This window comes from Carlito syrichta, unplaced genomic scaffold (assembly GCF_000164805.1).
Source record: "Carlito syrichta isolate Samal-C Ts95f unplaced genomic scaffold, Tarsius_syrichta-2.0.1 Scaffold308870, whole genome shotgun sequence".
NCBI lineage: Eukaryota > Metazoa > Chordata > Mammalia > Primates > Tarsiidae > Carlito > Carlito syrichta.
In genome coordinates, this window is record NW_007252966.1 from 503,044 (window position 1) to 520,458 (window position 17,415).

The following is a 17,415-nucleotide window of genomic DNA, read 5'->3' on the forward strand; positions in this document are numbered from 1 at the left end:
GTATCTTTGCCCTGCCCCTGGATTAATTTCTCCAAAGAGCCTGATTCCTTTTCTTTTTTCTTTTTTTTTTGAGTTGGAGTCTCACTCTGTCACCCAGACTGGAGTGCAGTGGCCACTGCCGGCCACTGTACCCTCGACCTGCTGGGCTCCGGTGATCCTTCCGCCTCAGCCTTCCAAGCAGCCAGAATTACAGGCATGCGCTACCACACCCGACTGATTTTTTGATTTATTGTAAAGATGAGGTCTCGCTGCCCAAGCGGGTCTTGAACCCGCGGGCTCAGGCTATCCACTCATCTCAGCCTCCCAAAGGCGCGGGATTACAGGCTGAGCCACCGAGCACGGCTCTGATTCCTTTTCATGGAGACAGTATTTAGAAGCCAAGATTTGGGCACTGGATGTGCTCATTGTTCCTGGGGTGTTGGCAACATCGTTAAAGACTGAATGCATCCAGAATTTGTGAAGCCATGGTTAAAGAGCACGCTTGTTCTCACCGTGGGAGAGTAACTGATGCAGCAATTTAGGGGGACATTTGGCCATCCCTGTCAAACACTGGTCTGTGCCTACTTGCACACAGCCACACCACTTGTAGGAATCTATTCAACACAAACTAGCACATGAGTGCAAACAGCAACCCATGGGAAACAACCACAGTGTCCATCAACACAAAGTCAGCTAAAGAAGGCATTGTGCTCCAGGCCAAAGAACACCCAGCATGCAACAGAAATAATGAGCCAGATTTAAGTTCATGAATTATTATTGGAAGAAAAATAATTAACAGAATGGCAAGTATAGTCCAAATTTTAAAAAATATTTAAGATAAAATGTGTGTGTGTGCATCTTACATATGTGAGTGTATTTCTATAGTGAACACTCTGGAAGGACAGAGTTTAACCTCCTAAGTAGTGTTATGCCTCTGAGATAGGAATGGGTGGGGGATGGGGAGTGGAAGTTGAAAATATAAGAGCAGAAAACTAGTTTTCATGTTATACACTTCTGAATTATGTGAAGATTTTATAGCAGTCGTGTTTCTTTCGTAATTTTTTTTAAAATGTTAAAAGATAATGGGCTTAAAAAAAAAGACAGCCAGCTCCCCAGCCTGCAAGATGACCAGTATTGTTGAAATGTACTAAATTAGCTTTAAAAATAAAGAAAAAGATTCATAAGAAGTGAGGTTAATCAACTTTGGAAGCAGAAGAAGAAAAGGAAGAAAAAAATCTTAGCAGTATTTATTAGTCTGTGCCCGGAAGCAGCGGAAGTGTCCTGCCCAAGATCTTGGCTCACTGTGAGGTGATCCCGCAAATATGCCGGAACATCCCAGGTGTCAGTTCCCATCTCTGATCCAGGTTTCCACCCTCCTTTGGAAGGTGACTGGCTTCCCCTGGGTGGTACATAGGGAATGTGGTAGCCATGAGGCATAGGATAAGAGGCCCCTGATCTGGGTAGTGCTGTTCTTCCCTGCCCCCTCATCTTAAAGATGGAACCACATGTGATTCTAGAGACAGATCTTTGAATTTACATCCTGGCTCACTGCTAACCTACTTGGGCAAGTTTCCTCAATCTCTCTGTGCCTCAGTGTCAACATTTATAAAGTGTCCCCGTAGGGGTGTTGGGAAGATCAAATGGGTGAATATGCCAAGTGCTTAGGGTGGTTGCTGGTATGCAGTAGACACTCAAAAACATTGTTTGTTTTATCATCATTCCTAGCAGTCACAATGGCCACACCATTCTCTTGTCTTGTCTCTTGTCTCAGAATGCAATGGGAATGAAGCCAGGATTTCACTCTTACGTGTGATGTTGGCTAATGGTTTGCCATAGTGTATGCAGCCACTAGGAATGCTTTCAGCTGCAAAAATTCCAAATACAGCAGCTTAAACAAATCAGGTTTTGTTTGTCTCCATTTACAAGAAGTCTGTGAGTAGGCAGCTTCTGGCCTGGGTTCAGTAGTTCATCCACATCAGGGCTTTCTCTCTCTTTCATGCATTCTACCTCAGGGTTGCAATATGGTTGCCCTGGCACCTGGCATCATATTCACCTTTAATGTAGGAAGAAGGGAAATGGAAAGAAAACTCGAAATACCAGCCACACTTGACTTTTTTATTAAGTATGCAAGCCTTCCCCAAATCTCTCAGCTGCCTCTTAGGTCTTATTTATCAGAACCGTGTCATTGGACCACACTTAGTTCAAGACAGATTGGGAATATATTTAGTTTTTTAACCTCAATAGTGCAGATCTCAAGAGAAAAGAAATTGATAATGGATTCACAAAGACTGCCACTATTTTCTTTGTACCATTCAAAAAATCTATGTGGCCCACTTATGAGTGACAATAGTGGTTGGTGGAATTCACCAAATGTTTTCTCTGCAGTGGGACCATCCCAATGTACCTATGCCTCTCCTGCTCCTAGAGTATGACTAGGACCCACCAGCTGTGAAGCAGGAGGGGAAGTACAGCCCTGGGAGCCAGCTAGCTCAATTCTCTCCAGGACTTTGCAAACCTGGGAGCTGTGCAGATCAGGATCCAGGGCTTTCAATCCTACCCACTCCCCTGCCTGAATGACCAGCCACTGCCAGCTCCAAGCTGGTGGAGATAGCCCGAGGCTGTCAGTTTGCTGGACGGAGCCCTTGGCGTCTTTGGTCATTTCCTCCTAGACTGTCCAACCTGTTTTCCATCTTCTGGGATCTCAGGAGCACTGGGCAGTATGGTCAGGGGTTAGGCTGCTCCCGTGAGACACAGGCACAGCCCCCTTCACATCCGCTGGGCAGGTTGGGCTGATGGTATCTAGTTCCTGAGACCCTGCAGTGAACTCAAGCCCTAGATACTCACTCTTGATAACAGCCTCCCCTTTTTCATCTCTTTTAACAAATACCAACTCCTGGCTGAAACCCAAACTCCTGGCTAGATATCAACTCCTGGCTGAAAACTCCTTGCTGCTTCCCAGAAACAGCCTGGTCTAAAATGGATGGTGGAGGGGGTGAGCGGGAGTGGGTGAGCGGGCCTCATGCCCACAACTACTTAATGCCTTCTCTGGGCCCCAGTTCCTCAACTGTAAATCAAGAGGGCGGCTTGGAGGTTTCCTGGGCTGTTCTTCTCCATGCACACACAGTAGGCTTTTAGGTGGGCTTGCCCTCTGCACTGCTGGCCTGCTGGGCTCCCCAGCTCACCCACCACAGTGTCTGCTCCACTCTGTCCAGTCACTGGCTGTAGGAAGTACACAATCACAGTCACCCACAGCACCTATAACGTGAGTGGGTGGAGCACACACTGTTCCCAGTCTCAGCAGAAAGGTAGTTTGCTTTTTTCTGAGTTTGTGGGAAATGCACTTTAAACACATTTGCATCAATGGAGGCAATAATCTGCCTCCCAAGAGGCCAGAAAAGAAAGAAAATTCAATTTGCTGAGACATCCAGCCCTGGGGTTCTGCTCTTATTACCTGCGTTCCTTGGCCATTGAGAGGCAGCAAATCATCCTGGGCCCAGATGATAAGGAAGGGAAATAGATGTCACATCAAACAAAGGGCTTTTCCCCAATTCAGTTACAAACTTATACTTCCATAGCAGTTGTGGCCCCACACAGAAATAGTTACACTATTCAGGATACTGTTGGTGCCAACTTGGTCCCTTTCCTGGTGGAGCATCTCATTCCTTATCTGTACAAAGTCATCACCCACTGCAGCCTCATACAACCTATGAGGCTATGCTCTTGCTGGCTCTGTTTTCCAATGAAGAAACTGAGGTTCAGAAAAGCTGAGTGCCCTGGGCTGCATGACTCAGGCTCAGACTACATTAGTCTGAACCTGAGTCTGAGTCTGGTCTTGCAGCCCAGGGCACTCACCACCTGGCTGCACCCCCTGCAGTGGCCAAGAGCATTTATCCTGTCCCTGGCATCTCAGAGGGTCAGTGAAGGATGTCTTGGGTTGGCCTCTCCTCCCCTCGGCAAGTCTTCTCAGCTCCTCCTTTTTTAGCTGCTCACAAACCACATGAAACAGCACTGTAGATGCAACATAAGATTAAATACTGAACCTTATCCAGGTCAGGAAATGCCAAGTACAGTCTCCCAGCTCGACTACAGCTCCCGTGGGTCATCCCCAGGGTCACAGCAGAATATGTGGGGGACCGGTGTGAGCTGCAAGGTCACCTGCATACTCCAGAACTTCCTGAGGGCCAGAAGCTCTGATTTCCCAAGTGGCACCAGCCTGGTCATTTCTCTCTGCCTCACTGAAGACCCTGTTCAATCACCATCCCTCACTTCTGGGTGGTGGGGGTTTCCTTCTCCAGTCAGACCCTTCCTGTCAGCATTCAAAAATACCATCATTTCCCCATCTTTAAGACAACACTCTGACTCACTTTGCCCATTTCTTTGTGTGGTGGTAAAATTGCTTCAAAGATGTGGCCCTGACTGGGTTTGTCACCTGTGCTTTCTTGAGTCCTTATCAAAAGCTCCACAAGCGACCATTGACCTCACCTTGCTAAATCGAATCAGCACTTGGCCACAGCAGCTTCTCAGTGGCTCAGTCCTCCTCCCTAAAGCATTTTCTTCCCCGTGTTCCAGGTCCCCTCCCCTCAACCTTCTCAATGCTCCACCTCAGGGTTGGACAGGCCTCCTGGGCTTTACCTGTGAGCCCCAACCTCTAGGTTTCCCCAGACCTTCCCACCACCACCTTCTCTTTAATGCAAAAAAAGCCCTCTTCCTCCACACCCCATAGCTCATTCTCTGATCTACCCTGAAAAATAAACCTCACACTCTGGTCATCTCCACTGTTACCTCACATCCCAACCAAATCACTCTTAATGCCCACCTGGACCTGGTAAAATGTCAGCTACTCAAAGTCTTAAAGCCCCCTTTTCCCTGAATTCAGAGTTGAAGCCTAGATGCTAGCATGATCCCCTTCTTCTCTCTCTCTGCCCTCTCTCCTGCCACCTCTCACCCCTCTCACTCTGTTCCAGCTTCCTTGGCTTCCTGAACATCCTCAAACCATGTCCTTAAATTCAGTTCTGCCCCCAGGGTCCCATGACTCCCTTCTTCAAGTTGTATTATTTTATTTTTAATTTTTTTAGAGACAGGGTCTCGCTCTGCCACCCAGGCTGAAGTACAGTGGTGTGAGCATAGCCCACCGCAGCCTCAAACTCCTGGGCTCAAGCAATCCTCATGCCTCAGCCTCCTGAGTACTAGGACTACAGGTGTGCACCACCATGCCTCGCTAATTTTTTAAATTTTTTTTATAGAGACAGGGTCTCACTATATTGCCCAGTCTTGTCTCAAAGCCCTAGCCTCAAGTAATCCTACTGTCTTGGCTTCCCAAAGTTCTAGGATTACAGGTGTGAGCCTGGCCCATTTCTTCAAGTATTTTCTCTAACTCTTTCCCTGCCACCTACTTTAAACTGCACTCCTGCCCTGGGATTGCTAGTCCCCTTGTGTTTGTTAGCTATTGCTGAGTAACAAATAAAACCAAAACTTAGTGGCTTGAAACATTTGTTATCTGTTTCTGTGGATCAGGAATCCTGGTGTTGATTTAGCTGCTCCTCTGGCCCAAGGCCTCTCATAGGCTATGCTCAAGTGTTGGCCAGGTCAAGGTCATCTCAGGGCTGAATCCACTTCAGACTCTCACAAAGCTGTGAGCAAGAATCAGCTTCTCTCAAGGTGTCACAGAGGCTACCCAAGTCCCTTGCACACAGCCCACCACAGCACTTATTGGACTTCGAAGTAAGCAAGGGACAAACTCACAGGCATTTGTAAGATTAGATCTTAGAGGTGGCAACCATCTTTTCTGCCTTTTTTTATTCGTTAGAAGCAAGTCCTGGTGCAGCCCACCCTCAAAGGGAAGGGACAGCACAGAGTGTGAACACCTGCAGGTGGGTGTGTGAAGTCATTCCCTTCCTGCTGCATTTTTCTCACAACATTTCTTCCCATCTAAATTTCTATGCAGGTTGCCATGTATTTTCTTTATTGTCTGTCTCCCCTAAGGAGAATGTTCTTGAGGACAGGGCTTTCCCTGTTGCTGCAGGCTGTGTCTTCACCTCCTGTTAAGGCATTGGTACAGCACACAGCAGGTAGTGAATAAATGCTCCTGAATCTCAGAAAGTTCCTCACAATGCAGGATGAAAAGCACCCATCCTCCCGGAGGCTTCACTTGTATTTTCCTGTGTTACAACTGTTCCTGTGATGCACTGAAGGCTGACTTCTGCAGGAGTGAGGAAGGCTGGGGTGGGAAACTCCAAAGTGGGGCTGTCCAGGTTACCACAGCCCAGCGGCCTAGAAACCACAGCCCTCCCCAGACTTGGCCTAGTGGCTGAAAGGTGAGCTGGGTCCCAGAGTCTGGCCTCACAATCTCTGGGACTCCACGTAAGAAGGCATTGCTAGGTTCATTCTTTTAAATATATGTTTTCAAACATTGTTTAAAATCATAAATTGTTTTAAAAAACGCTCTTTAGAGAGCAGTTTGTCACTATCTATCAGAGCATTAGATGCACACACTCCTTGACCCATTAAGCCCAGACCTGGAATTATTGATTTTCACCGTATTCACACATGAATGCAAAGACAGGTGTACAACAGTGTGCAGTGCAACTTTGTTTGCAGAAGCAAATGAATAGAAAAGCTACATGTCCTCAAGTTTGGGGGTAGATAAATAACTATAGCACGTCTACACAATGGAATACTACACAGCTCTCAGTAGACTGAGGCAGAGCTGCAGCTCCTGATGTGGGTGTGTTGCCATCTCACTTATCTATTTAATCAACACTTCTACCTCCCAAGCATTGTTCTAGGCACTAGTAAGGCAGAAGAGCCAAATCTCTGCCCTCAAGAGATGACATTGTAGGGTAAAGCCATGTAAACATGCAAATAATCATGTAAACAAATACAATAATGTAGATATAACAGAGGCTCTAAGAAAAGCAGACCAGAACAAGGGATAGTGAGAACATGCTTTATACAGTACAGTCAAGGGAACAATGCTGCCGGAGAGTAACATCTGCCTTGACACCAGAGAAAAGTGGGGAGGGGTTGCCGGCTATCTGGAGCTGGCATCCCCCAGGTACTGGAGACAGCCAGGGCAGGGGAGGTAGGGTTAAGCAGGGTGAGCCAAATTCCATGTCACCCTGGGACCACAGTGGCGTTGCATACTTTGATCCTCTGTATGACACAAGTACACACCCATCAGAGCAGGCTCCCGATGACCCATCCCTCCATTGCCTATGTGGGTCTCACTGGTGCAGGGTCAGCCCTGGCAAGGTCAAAGTCTCATCTGCACACTCCGTGTGACTTTATGCCTGAGGTTATGGGGATGACAATTAAGCAGGGGGTGCAGGTGAAGGCAGGAGATAAGGGGCACATGACCCAGGGAGGTCAGCAGCCTGGACCAAGCTGTGAGCAAGGGGAAGGGGGTAAGACTCTGCACATGCTCTGAAGAGAGAGCCAGCAGAATGTGTTATCAGGTCAGGCCTGGGCTATGAGAGAAAGTAAGGAGTCCCAGTGACTTGGTTTTTGTCCTGAGAAACTGGGTGAATATGGTGCTTTTACTAAAATGGGAGAAACTAGAAGAGAAGTAGGATTTTGCAAGTGGGAAAAGTGGAAATAAAGACCTTTGTCTTGAATGCATGAAGGTTGAGAACTGACACTTGAACAAAGTGAGGGAGGGGCTACCAGCTATCTAGGGCTGTCACCTTCCAGGTCCTGGGGACATAGGGAAGGTGTGGAGGGCAGGCAGCTCTGTGGGTGGATTTCGGTTGGGATGGGATTGGGCTGAGTGAAGGCCCAGGGTGGGAATCCTTGGGGACACTTCCGTGTTTAGAACTGGAGAAGGGAAGGCACACACCTGAGGAAGAGGAGATCCAAGTGTGGAGGGCCTGTCCTGAGTGTCTGAGGGCCCAGCTGGGGAGGTCTGGAGCCTTCAACCCAGACAATACTGGGGTCAGGGGAGTGGTGGAAACACATGTGGTGGAGGACAGGGGCCAGAAGAGGAAGCAGCCCTCAGAAATAGCCTTGTCAAGGCATTTTGCTGTCAAAGGATCGGAGAAGTAAGGGGGAAGCATGGGATGTCAAGAGTCTGGATTTTTTTGTTTTTTGTTTTGAAAGCAGGATCTATTGAGAGGACTGAAAAGCTCCCACAGTGAAAGGGGACCCAAGGGGGTTGCCCGAGTCTGGGTTTTAAGACAAGAAATGTTACTGCGAGGTGTTATTCTAAGGGGAAGTATCCTACAGGCAAGTGGGAGGTCTCAAGAAACAGGGCAAAGACACCCAAGGTGGATGGGGTGGGCAGAGGAGCTGGAACAGAAGAGCTCTAGGCAGACTCCAGGGATGGGTGAATGGGTGAGAAAGGTTGAGTGTTCAGTGGCTGCCTTCAAAGACAGAAGGAGGTGGGGGTGTGAGGCTCCAGGGCCAAGATGCTATAGTCAGCTGGTGGGCGAGGTGCTGGGGGCACAGCATTTCTGATTCTCCCCCACCCTGACTGACCTGGCCAGCCAAGTGGGGGCTTTGCCAGGTAAGCAGTTCAAAGGAGGGAGCAAGGGAATTGAGGAATCCTACAGGGGACCATCACTGTACTGGCCGTGGATGCTGGGCTGGTTAGCAGGGAATGAGGACACAGGGCGTGGTGTGGAGGGAGAGTAATAGTTTAATGTCCCAGTCAAGTTATCTTCCAATCCCTTGCCTGTGCCCTGAGCAGATGTTTCATGGCACAGCCAACCTGAGACATGCACCACTTTGAAGCTGTTTTGCAGTTGAGGACATAAAGTTTGCAACTGAGTGTTGAGACTCAGCAAGCATGAGGCAAAGCCGAGAAGGGGGTCGGTAATCCAACAGACTTCTCTGTAAGGGGACAAGGGATTTGTAACAACGCTGACCTGGAGGAAAACATGGAGGCTGGTTCAGAGATGCTCAGAGAGGTCCAGAACCCCCACCTTCTGAGAAGCTTCACACATGGGAGGCTTCAGACAATGTTTATGGGGTGAGTGAACCATCTGGTCCCTCTCTTCCTTTTACAGACCTCAACAAGAGCTAAAGTCCTTTTCAAGTCTCAAATTCAACAGTTCTGATCCAGAACATGGACATTCAGAAAAAATTCCACCCAACCGCAGGAAAGTTACTCCTCCCTCTCTTTCTGCCCTCGCTGACGATCTCGCAGTGACCCGTCCAGCATTTGGCCACAGCCTGCTCTGCCCCACTGCAGAGACTCCCAGATGCCAGTTGCTCCCCAAGTCATGGCTGGCCACAGGTCAATCCTCATTCTGAGAATGGTCAGGAGAAGGTCTCAGGTCTTACAGCCCCAACATGCTGATTGAGGACCTTATGTGTGTCTGGCACCATACTGGGCCTCACAGGAGGAGAGGGAACGCCAGGTACCCATATTCCTGGATCCTGTGCCCTTAACACATGTTGCTGCACAGTGGGCGCCACCTGCTTGACAGGGGAGAGTGGAAGGCCCACACTAGGCAGTTGGAGGACAAGGTAAGGGCCCAGGCCCTGTGATTCTCCAACATATCCCCTGGCTGGAGTCTAGAGGACCTGGGCTCAGGGGGGCAGAGGGGTTCTGTCACTTGCACAGGTGTCACAGGTATAGAAGTTCAAACTTGATAGGCACCCAGATCCCTCACCAACTGAATGCCCCGACTGTTAGGGGCTGACCATCCAGAGTTCCCTCTGAGGAAGGTGAACTCCAGGGGCCCCGTGGGAGAGGTAGCCACACCCAGGCCACGCGTCCCTCCCCACCAGCATGTTTGCTGTGATGACATCACCTCATGTTGCCATGCTGTTATTCACAGAATTGCAGCTTGCCTGATGGCAGGACAAGATTTATCAGCTGCTCCAAGCATGACAAACACTCACTTTGAGTGGGCTGTCTCCTGAAGGAGATTCCAGGGAAGGCTCATTTTACAGATCAGAGAGTCCCAGCATCATAGGTGATCAGAGCCAAGGAGCTTCTGTGACTGGTCTCTCTTTGTGCTAATGGGCCCCCAGGACCAGAGAAGACATAGACATCCCCCATGGGACAGTGACTTATACTCATTTCCATGCAGTGCAAAAGCATTTTGGACTTTTGTCCCTCATTCCTGGTGGTGAATCATCTTTGGAATCTGTCCCCTGGTGTGACTGATGTCTAGTCCATGGTGTAGCAGATTGTATTTTCCAAAAACAACCCCAGCAATATTTCTGTCCCATGTGTTCTCCCAGGACCTTACCACCACCCCTTGAGAGACAGAGTCTGTTCCCTTTCTCCTTGAAACTGGACTGAGACATAGAAAAGAGGAATACAGGTGACTCTGAGGCTAGGTTACAGAAGGTGACGAAACTTCAGCCACCATGTCTCAAGGAAACCCAGGGGTCTCAGCCAACAGGTCCAGCCAGGGTCTTGGCTGATAGTCAATACCAACCACAGCTGCAAAGCATCTTCAGATTATTCCAGCCCTAGCCCACAAGCTGCCTGCCCCTAAGCGAGGTGAAGGTAAACAAAGACAAACAACCCCCACTGAGCACTGTCCAAATTGCAGACTCATGAGCAAAAGAAATGATGGCATTGTTTAAGACTCTCCATTTGGGGATGGTTTCCTATTCAGCAATAGACAAGAACAGCACCCTATGTGATTCCTCCGCCTTCTCTGGAAATTCTATGTTGGCAAAAAGTTGCATGTGTATCCTAAGTGGGCAGAAGGACAGAGTCTGTCAGTAATGTTGGTTCTGAGTCCTGGGCGAGCTCTGATTGGTCGAGAGCTGCTGTTCAGGACCTGGGGAACCCTGAGGGCTACGTTCATGGCAGCAGGAGGCATGGGTCTGTGGTCACCTGGGTCTGTGGGAGAAGTGCCACAGGCTGGAACCCTTGTCTGGGATTTCTATTTAATGGGAAATATTTTCATAGAAGCAAAAAATTATTATTAGCCTTCAGAATTACATATTTGATCTTTTCCCCCAAAGGTTGTGAGATCTCTGAATTCCTCCTGTGGATTTGCAGTAAGCTGCATTGTATCCTGCAGAGAAATTGCATTTTTTAAATTTCCACTATAAAAGCAGAAGTAAGAGATGCTGTAAGAGAACAAAACTTGACACTGAGTGGGGTGGGTCATGAGGGTGTCAAGCAACATGCTGGAATTCTGTGTGATAATTTTCATCAGGTAAGTGGTCTTTGTCTTTATTTAAAATACATATTTATGATTATGCCTAAGCAAGTAAAGTTCACGAAGTTTTTTTGTGTTTTTTTTTTGAGTTGGAGTCTCACTCTGTCGCCCAGACTGGAGTGCAGTGGCCGCTCCCGGCCACCGCAGTCTTGACCTGCTGGACTCCGGCGATCCTTCCGCCTCAGCCTTCCAAGTAGCCGGAATTACAGGCATGCGCTACCACGCCCGGCTGATTTTTTGATTTATTGTAGAGATGAGGTCTTGCTGCCCAGGCGGGTCTCGAACCCGCGGGCTCAGGCAATCCACTCACCTCAGCCTTCCAAAGGTGCAGGATTACAGGCTGAGCCACCGAGCCCGGCAGTTCTTTTTATTAATATAACACAGCCCACTCGCAGCCCATTCTCTCCATCTCTGGCTGGGTGGTGATGTACTACTGGGCCTCTGTGGGGCTTCCTGATCAACATCCCTGCCACCACTGGACACAAAAAAATGCCACCAAGACAGTGGTGCCATGCTTTGGTCCTCAACAAGAGATGAAGGCTGTAGCACCGCTCCTATGTCACAATCCACACGCCTCTACCCCAGTAAACACTGGGCCAGCCTCTACCGTGGGCAGCCACAGCCCGTAGATAGCATCAAGCAGACTTCCTGGTCAGTAGCTCCCTTCAAACTTCTGATTGTTAGTAAATAAATTCCAATTTGGGAAGTCATAGAAACAAAACAAACTAAACAAAAAAAATACTATCTAAGGCACCAACTCCCCCCCCAAATAAAAACCAAAACTGATAGTGCTCTAAGTTCATTATAATGAATTCCTTTACAGTGTATGAGTTTGCTAAGGCCATGGTAGGGAAGCACCAAAGACTGGGTAACTAGACAACAGAAGTCTATTGTCTCACAGTTCTGGGGACTGAAGTCCAAGAGCAAAGGATCAGTAGAGCCGTCTGCCATCCGGAGGTGCCAGGGAAGGGTCTGCTTCAGGCCTCTCTCCTTGCTTGTAGATAACTGTCCCCTCCCTAAGCCTCTCCACATTTTCTTTCCTCTCTGCATGTCTGCTTCCGTGTCCAAATTCCCTTTTACGAGGACATCAGTCATACTGGAACAGGGCCCACCCTAATGACCTCATCTTAACTTGATTACCTCTTTAATAACCTTATCTCCAAATACAGTCACATTCTGAGATCCTGGGGATTAGGACTTCAGCACGTGAAGTGGGACCTTTCCTGGCTCAGCCCAGGGTGGGTGGTGGTGTCGGGGTCACTTGGGCTGCTCTCCCAGCTTCATCTGCAGAGACGCACTAGGAAGGGTCAGGTTCTGTCATCAAAAGAACAAAGGACTGAACCTCCCCATACTATCTAGTCCTGTAGGAATTTTGCTTGGGGGCTATATGGCCAGAGTCCAGGAAAAGCAGAAGACACAACTGATGGGACAACGACTAGGTTTAATGCAGGAACAAAATGTGGGCAGGATGTGGAAACCCACAGGGCTGAGAGGCTGGCACAGTGGGAACTCAGAGAACCAGTTAGACCTCAGGACCTGGTAGAGAGTCCTGGCTATTAAAGAGGGACCCTGGGAAGCAGGGGGAATGGGACCTTGGCAGCAAGGGACTGGGAGATAAACAACACCCTGTCCTGCTCTTGCTGGTCTTTCCCAGGACCTCCATGTAGAAGGACGGGTGACACCGGCTCACTCACCCCATCTCTCCATCTGGCCCTGTGTGTCAGGTGCCCAAATAGGGGCAGAATTGAGCAAACAGAACCCTAACCATGGAGGAGTTTTGGAAAATCACTGCTCCTTCAGATCTGCAGGATGGCTGCCCTCGAAGCTGGGGTGAGGCCTGTAGGCTCCCATACTTGAGCCCAGCTTGAAGTTCTCAGCAGACAAAGGCAGAAAGAAAGACAGCCCAGGATGGTCAGTGAGGACTTGAACTTACAACTCCTTGAAGCTAGATTTGGGGTGGCTGAATGAACAGTTGCTTAGGCAAGCTTCATTGAAGCCAAGAGTGTGGACCCACAATTCTCACAGAGCCAAGATGTGGGTGGGGATTGAACAACGTCAGGAGATTTCCAGCCCAGGCACTTGGAGTGGGCCTCACTGCATTGGCCTCAGGCAGGACCTGAGTCCACCTGCCCTGCCCTGCCCTCTCCTCCCCTGGAGATGCCTACTGAGAACTTTGAAAACCCGTCAGCTGCAGGCCTGGAGCTCACCAGAGAAAAAGAGGAAGGAAGGTGGGATAGCTAAGATGAGACTCTGATCCCAACAGCCTTCCTTGCTGTATCCCACCCCCACACTCCACTCCTCTCCACCCAGGCAGGCAGGCAGGCACGGCTGGCCCCATTTCTCATCCCTATTGATTATGGTGGCAGAGACCTTCGGCACAGAATGTAAATCAGTGTCCCCGGGGTATTTAACCCAGGGAGGGTTAGCTGAAGGTGGCATCCCTTGTAAGTCCTGCATCTGATGTTTTTATATTAATTCCTATAGTGGCCAGATTAATTTTTATTCCTCTGACTGTTATCTCTTCTTCATTGACTAGGAGACATTTCTGAAAAGTGCATATCTTGCCGAGTATCAGTCATTTAATGGGGTGCTTCCCCTGGCTGCAAGGTTTTCATTAAAGAATGAAAATTCCTTTGCTCCAAGGACTCTGTAACAATGCACAGGCCGGTCAGATCCACTACCACAGCTGAGTGGGGTCCGGAGCTGCCTGTGAACCCTCGACTAAAGGTACGGGGTCCCCTGGCTCCCCCCCAATTCCCCACTCTCCCCTTGGCCTCCATAGTCCCGACATTGGCCATACACAAGCTCTGAGTCAGCCTTTACCAAGTGACCACACTTGGCAGAGAGATCCCCCCAGGTCATCAACCCTTGCTTTGTGCTAAGCCCTCCCCCTTACATTTCTCACTGAATCAGTGCCCCCCCCAGATGAGGTGGGCTGTTTGCAGCAGTCATTTTGCTTACAAGGGAGATGCATTTGCTGTAGATTCTGTGAACCCTGAGGCTCAGTATTATACAGGGTCATGGATCACAGGTGGGATCTGGGCCCAGGGCACTTGACTGGTAAATTCTGATAAGCCTGTGCCTCCCACAAGAGGCCCAGCTAAAGAAGTAGGTGTCAGGAAACCAAGAGCAGTATGCAAAAGCAGGTGCCCACAGAGGGAGACAGGTGTGATCTGAGGGCCCTCCCTGAGTGAGACCAGGACCAAGGCATAAGCCAGAGGTATTGAAGCTGGGAAAAGGAGTAGCCCCAGGAAGGAGGACAGGTAGGCTCGGCACTGCTGGGGATACCTGGCCAAGCTGGACATGCTGCAGGACCAGGCTGGGATGGCTAGAGGGAGAGGTGGATAGGTACCTCTACCCTGAGCCTCTCACACATCCCTCTCCCATTCCACCTTGCTCTAGAGCAGTGGATTCCAAATGTGGGCCTAGAACCAGCAGCATCCGAAGCCCCTAGGAGCTCAAGACAAGTGCATACTCTAGCCCTAGCCCACTCTCAGAGCCTGAGCCTGGGCATGTTGACCAGTTTCCACTAGCATTTGGGAACCAGGAGCAACGTGGAGCACGGTCTCCAGAGAAGGAACCTGGGCTTGCACCTCAGTTACCTCACATGTGACAGGACACTGTCAATGCCTGGGGGTACTGTGATCCTGAAGGAGTGAAAGGTTCCAGGTCTGGGCTGTCCACACACCCACACAGGACACAGCTTCTCCACCAGCTCACCTTGAGCAGCCCTGGATCTGCCTCTTTTTCTAGAAGAGATGATTCAGGTCCAAGGTTTACCTTTCAGTGTAACCTCATTCAGCCTTTCTTCCAGGGATCGGACATGCATAATTAAAACCCAAACCTTTAGAATCTGGAGAATGCTGATTTAAAAAAAACAAAAACTCAAATGGGTCAGCAGGCACCATCTCCCTCCCAGGCTAGAAAATAGCAGAGGAAATTTCTTCCCACCACAGCACAGGTCACAAGAGTTTCAAAGATGATGTGTCCTTTACAGAGCTGCTTTTATTTAGTTGCAAGATACTTCTAAGACACAACTGTGAAAAGACAAAAAAAATTGTTGTGAGTGGTGGCTATGAAATCAACTGCATCCAAATGTCTAGGTTCTGCAAAGAAGTAAATTATGAGGCTAGAATGAAGCTTTAGAATATTTTCCAAACTGTTCTCATCCATCTATGAGGGGGTCTCCTGATAAGGTTCTAGGCTACTCCCAGGGAATAAAGAGGGTTAGAAGCCCCAAGAAGAAAGAGGAGTAAGGGGCCAATCTGGAGGGCACCCAGCTGCCTGCCCAACCCAGGCCTCTAAGCATCCATCCCCTCACTTACTACACAAGACAGCCTGGGACAAAACAACCAGGACCACTAACCATTGCATGATCCTGTTTACGAACTACCTGCTGTCCAGAAAGGTGCCGAGATCCTCATTTATGAGTGGGGGAAAGGAGTAAGGTCAGAGCCTGGGATAGACCCTGAGGGCCAGGGTTGAGAGGGCAGAATATCTGCAGAAATGGAAAACCTGAAGCTGAGCTTTATCTTAGATCCGGCCACTGGAGATGCTGCAGACGAAGTCTGGGCATACACAGAAGTTACCTGGATGGAAGGTGAACTTCATGGGGTGCCTTCTGCAATCAATGCAGAGTCCTGGAACATTTCTGCCACCATCAGGAGAGCCCTGGAGAACAGAACAGACACATCTGTCCTTGTCTACTGCCCTGCCCTCTTGGTCCTGCCTGTTCCCTTGGAGCCCCCAGCAACACAAAATCCATCTGAGCTCACTCTCTTCTCCCCTTTCCCTCTGTGTGTTTTCTTTGAGCAAGGTCCTGGGACCATGGTGCAACCCTCCAGCCTGGGATCCATGTGCCTATGGCTGCCCATACTCACCATGCCTGGAATCTGCAGTCAGCCCAGCCTGGCCAGGACCCTCTACCCAAAGTGACCCAGAGCCACAGCACAGATGATCTGGTGTGTAGTGTGTTTTGGTGGTAGCCTTATTTGAGGATAAGTTGCATTTGGGACTGCAGTTCCAGGAGTGGGCCCACCCCTTCCAACATAGCCCTGTCTTGTGTGCAGAGCACCACAGGAAAGGTGAAACCAGTCTCACCAGTGGCTGCCTGGCATCCAGCCTGAGCTGGGCAGAGTGTGGCTGCAGGGTAGTGTCTAGGACTGGCAGGTGGGGGCCTGTCTCTAAGCCGGAAGGGAGAAGCTTCCAGACATGATTGCATCTGACCTTCTCCTTGCGTCTCCTCTCTGGCGCAGGGCCCATGGTGAGCTCAGCTTCGCACTCCTGGGCTTCATCCTGGGGAACTTTGTAAAGTTTCCAGTCTTCAGAAAATTGCCAACCTCTGGAAGTCTCAGGACCCACGTCCTCCACACAGAGCCCTTCTCATCCCTGAGGACCATAGGTCCAGGGTCCTCTTGGGGGACAGGGGTGGGGTAGGGAGGGAAGTTGCTCTGAGCAATGCTTCTAAGCATCTAAATCAGATTTTGGAAAGAACCCACCCCCATCCCCTGCTGGCCTGGAGCACTGAGGTCTTCAAAACCTTCCAGAACATTCCTCAGTTGAGCAATCCCAGCACTGGGTAAATCCCAAGGGAACCTGGAGAATGAGGTTCCTCCCCTTGCTGGGATCATCTATCCTTATGTTTAAAGGGCCAGAGGGAAAAAAATGTTCCTGAGCTTTTCAGAGACAGTCTTTCTACAAAACACTTCCTGATGCTTGCCTGACACTAAAAACCTATTAAAGTCATAAACTTCTCCTGCAGAGCGCTTCTCAAAAATGTATTTATCTAAAGGGCATCTGTGTTTGGTCTCCAATGCAAACGCTCCAAATGTCGGGCCCCAGGTGATTTATTTGGGGCGCCTTGTTCTCTCCCTGTGAGTGATTTTCAGCTCAAGTCCCTGGTTGAGTTGCTTCTTCCACTGATGTTTATAGATGGTTTCGATCCACACTGAGGGAGGCAGCACTGAGGAAGAAGGGCTCAGAGAAGCGGGTGGGTGTGCAGTGGGGAGGCTACAGAGAGTGGGGGCAGTGCCAACTGATGCTCCCAGCACTCACCATGCACGCCCCACCTGCTGCCCTGAGCATACTTCCTGGTCTGTGTCCAAGCTGTCCTCTCTACCTGAAGGACCATTCTCCTGGCAAACACTTGACTAGCAGCTGTGACTCTTCACTAGGTCCTCAACTGCATTACATGCTGATGTTCAGTGGTCAACGAGCCACTGTAGGCAGACAAGACAGACCAAGGGATGGACAACGATGAGTGGTCTGACAGTTGATGACATTGGGAGCCTGGGGCCACCGGCATCGCACA